Consider the following 5,024-nt stretch of genomic DNA (forward strand, 5'->3'; position numbering starts at 1 on the left):
CTCTCTGTCTCTCTTGTGCACACACTCAGTCTACCTCACGCTCATTCTGTCTCTCTCGCAAGCACACTTGGCCTCTCTTGCATGCACCCAGTCTCTCTCGTGCACACTTGGTTTCTCTCACATGCACACTTAGTGTACATTGCGCACATTCGGTCTTTCTGCTTTCGCATGACTTTTGTCCAGACTGGCACCTCATACACAATGTGTCTTCTTAACGGTGGTTGGTTGGCATCGACCAGTCCCACAATGTGCCGCCGCTGTAAACAGGAAGATGTGGGCTAGACTGCAGCCAACATTAATTAACTTTCCAAGTAACGGACAAACACATCATATTGTAACAATAGTGGAGTCACTGTATATTTAAAAAGTAACGTGTTACAGTATTAGTTACAATAAAAAGTAATGCTCACAGTAATGCATTACAAGTAACACATTATTGCCCAACATTGCATATACCCTAAGCACAGTGGTGTCCAAACTCAGTCCTAGAGGCCACTATTCTGTAGAGTTGTAAAGTGATTCCAGCTTGCTACAGTACACTTGTCATGAAGTTGATTAGCTGGTAAAGCATGTTTCATTATTGTGGGAGCTGAACTGTTCAAGACAGTAGCTTTCCAGAAGTATGACTTGGCACACTTGTCCTAGCCTATGTGTAAAGACCAGTTTATATATTGTTGAATTGACAATTTTTTCTATATTTATGTGAATACATTTGACACCAGTTTTAAGTCTCAATAGACCCTTTTCAAAAGACTGTTATGACACATTTACCGGTCATCAGCATCATAAATCCTTGCGATTTTTTTTTTTCTATTTGAATTGATTTGAATTGAATTTAATTATTTAGATTTTTTTTTAATGTATGAATGCATTTACATTACATCAAATTACAAAAAAACTACCACTTATGTGAGGTGTTTCTAATGCAGTGTCTATGGAGGCAGGACAGTAAATTTGACTCTGGCTGCTGTTTTCAGTCTCATTAAATTAAAAAAAAATATATATATTTTTTACTTTTTTCTGAAAGTCTTGATAAAACCATTGTGGAGTTTTTCTTTTATTATTTTCACAAATATGTAAAAAAAAAAAAAAAAGATTGGTGGTAATCCCATTCAGTGCACTCTAAGTTTACCCAGCTATGATGACTTCCACTGCTGAGAAACCCAGAAATGTGAAAAGTGTCCATTGGAGCTTGAATATTTTGGATCCCATTGGCTTTCATAACACAAACAGCTAGAATGCTCTTCCAATATCTAAGTTTCTTGTAACTCTACCATACATTTTCTTTCTGACTTCCTGAGGTCACTGTCATTGGCTCTTCGGTGCTTCTTGACTTCTGTTTTCTTCACTATGTGTCTTATTCTCCGTAAGTCTATTTCTCCTCCATCCACAATCTTTCTACATCACGAAGGGCAGAGTGTAGTTTCTATAATTAGAGCAGACTGGTTTATTTACCTGCTGACCTTGCTATAGCATGTCCTTGCTAAAAGAAGGCAAGTACCTACCATCATCCCTAGAAGAGCGCTTCACACCATCAGAGTCCAATGCAGTGTGTGTGGGTGTTTACTCGTAGGTATCTCGATTCTGTTTTTAATCAAAACTAAACAGACGAACCAATCTCTGCTCATCAGCATCATTATGCTCCTAACAAGAGTTATTGATGTGAATCTAAGCTCCATTATGCTTGTTAAAGTGGATGCTTGTCGAGGAAGTAGATAAACAATAGGCTGCTGATCTAGAAATCGGTATGCTTCTGTCCTCACAGCTGTCTCTATTTGCATAATATGGTCATTACTAAGTTTAAACAACTCAAGGCATTCATCAGCGGCTCCCGAATCTGTTTGTGTGCGAAGCCTTTTCCTGTGTTCTGCATTAGGCAGCTTTAGGTGTTGATTGACGTACATTCGTTCTTCATGTCACTCAAATCATTCTAGTGATCGGTGTCGGAGGGTTGGGTGCAGTTGAGGCGTTGCATCTCTTTCTAAACCCCATTTATCTTTGTCACACAAACATATATATTTAAATTAAATATATATATTTACATGTATATCTCATATACAACCACACACACTTACACAGGGATTTTTTTTTTATTATTTTATAACTATCTAACCAATTATTTTTGAACTATCTTTCATGTCAAATATGTTAATATGACTAATAATGTTTACTTTAATCAGATTATTATAAATTGTTATTAATGACAAAAAATAGTCTAAAACGGCAAATAAATTTTATTTAAAAAGAGGAATCGACAAGGCTGCAATATTATAAAAAAATGCAATATTACATCAATAGTTGTAGTATATAGTTGTATATTAACAGTTATAGAAAATCACAAACATTATGCCAAGCCAGTGACATAAAGGTCAAATTATGCAGAAACTTGTTATAATCACTGAAGCTGTGAAAGGAATCTCTTACTTGCATCATACAATCAGAACTTTTGATACCGTACTGTTTTTGTGACTTGTGACTAAATTCAGTCCATGACTGCTTATATGACATGTCTGGGAAAATGTACTGTAAGAATGAACGGAAACAGTAGCACAGGGGTGCCCAAACTTTTTTGTATAAAAGGCCAGAAACAAAATATCATTAAGAGTGGAAGGTAAATATATCAAACTACAGTATATTTTATTAAAGGTGCCATGGCTAATTTCCTAAATTATTTAACATTTCAAAATAGATAGAAAACCTTACTTTAAGTGGGATTAACTAATGATAAAATCTTGCAGTGTGTGATGCACTTGCACTATGTAACTTGTCCTCATCAAATCAGTATTGATAAAAGCATCTTCCAAATGAAAGAATTCATTCAATAATTTCCTTTCAGCTTAGTCCCTTTATTAATCAGGAGTCGCCACAGTGGAATGAACTGCCAACCTATCCAGCATATGTTTTACGCAGAAGATGCCTTTCCAGCCACAACCCAACACTGCGAAACACCCATACACTCTTGCATTCACACACATGCACTACTTACAATTTAGCTTATTAAATTCACCTATAGTGCATGTCTTTGAACTGTGAGAGAAAACCAGAGCACCCGGAGGAAACTAACACCAACATGGGTAGAACATGCAAACTCCACACAGAAATGCCAACTGACCCAGCTGGGGCTCAAAGCAGTGACCTTCTTGCCATGAGGCAATTGTGCTACCCACTGCGCCACCATGATGCCCTAAATGAAAGAATTGAAATTTGAGATGTAGTCTGAGCACAGCTTTAATCAGTAATTTAGTTCTTTTAAAAAAATGAACATTCTGTCAATGTTCTTTCACTCTCATGTTGTTCTAAACCTGTATTATTTATTTGTTCTGAATAATTTGAACAACTAACTTATCAAAAAAACACTTTTTAGAAATGTATTGTTTTGTGTTTCACAGAAGAAGGAAATTTGTGTCCAGAATGACATGAAGTGAGTATTTTTATTTTTTGTGTACTTTGCCAGTGAAGTTTGAGGTCCTTCTTAAGTGGTTTAAACTTAATTCTTCCTTCTATTACGGAACTTACTAGTTTAGTTTGATGGCGTTACAGCATCTTTACCTTCATGCAGATTTTTAGGGTCCACTTTCTGTTCAGAAGTTCTTTCTATTCTTTTAGTCTAAAAATGTATCATCAGTGTTAAAACAGACATTACGTCTAATCACTGATGATATTAATGTGTTGAAACACCAGTGCAGGAGGGGTCTCTTGCTACAGTAAGGGAACACCTCCACATCGCCCCCTATTGGCTATATGTAGTAGTTGAACACAAAAAGAATGTTAAAGCTTACATTGTACTAATCCCTTTACCTGTTGTTCACACTAACTCTATCACTCAGAGCATGGTGCTCATGCTCATTTTATGCAAGGTCAGACTCAATCATGTTTTTTGCTTAAGGGGACTTTAAACTGCTCAGCCAAACCTCCTCATCTAAATCCTCACCCCACCCCCACCACTGCTTTCATCATGAGATATATATATATTCATTCTTTAAAACAAAGCTTGCCATATAAGAACCATTTTGGTTCCCCGGAGAACGTTGTAGTGAAGCATTTCTCAAAGAACCAGATTTTTTTTCCACAGAGCCAAGAATTTAGGATTAATTTAAAGAATCATTGTGAACTTTAAAGAACATTTGTGGAATTTAAAGCTTCTACAGTTTTTGGTGGACAAAGCACCATCCTTTACTGTCTTCACCTTCTTTCTGTGTAAGATATAATCTAATATACATGATAAAGCATGAAACTTTTCAGTTCAGTCTCCTGAATGGATTGAATGTTTTTGGCTTACCTCAAAGATTAAGCACCAAATATCATTGCCTATTGCTTGGCAAGGGTTTTGCTGTTAAATAAGACTCTTAAAATAGCTTTGGGATCAGAAACCTGCTTAGGAACCTTCTCATCATAATCCAAACAATGTTACCCAATATAGTTATTTCCTTTCAAAACTCGCTCCGTAATGGTGTTGAGAAGATGTGGAGGCTAAATGTCTTTCAGAGGAAGTCATTATATATTTGTTGAACATCAAAGTGTCAGTGGGACAGGGAGATAAATTGTAATTGGCCAGTTCGGGTCATGCTCAATGCCAGGGTTGCCTAGAGACAGGAAATGCTTGATTCTAATTGGCTTGTCTGTCTGATGCTGCTTGCCGGTGTCCTGTCCTGCATCACAGCACACGTTATTTCAGCCCCACACCAAAAGATCTGCATGACCCTTTGGTCCGGAGAGTAGACTGACAGAGGGAATTATTGCTAGAAGTGTCTGGTATGGTAAAGACAAGCATGAATAGAGGTAGCAGAGTTGTTGGTTGGAGGCTGTGTAGAGTTTGGGAATTAATTACTCAAATGAAGACTAAGAGTATCAAAGGCAATGCTTGAGATGTATTTCTCATCACTAATATTTTAATTTGTAAAACACTAAGCTAAAAGTCAGTGAGAAACACATTCAGAGCTTTGGTGGCACCAGTGAAGACAGGCAGTGCCATTCAATCTAGTTTCTGTACTAATATAAAATTACATAATGATGTCTTTTTGGTC

General features: G+C 36.7%; 1 protein-coding gene across 12 annotated transcripts in view; it reads left to right on the top strand.

Annotated features, from left to right (window-relative positions):
- The window catches only part of shha (sonic hedgehog signaling molecule a), a 108,121-nt gene that overhangs the window by 69,022 nt on the left and 34,075 nt on the right, over positions 1-5,024 (top strand). The gene's annotated exons all lie outside the window — the stretch shown is intronic.

The sequence above is a fragment of the Danio rerio genome, chromosome 7, assembly GCF_052040795.2.
Source record: "Danio rerio strain M-AB ecotype USA chromosome 7, GRCz13ab, whole genome shotgun sequence".
In the NCBI taxonomy this organism is placed as follows: Eukaryota; Metazoa; Chordata; class Actinopteri; order Cypriniformes; family Danionidae; genus Danio; species Danio rerio.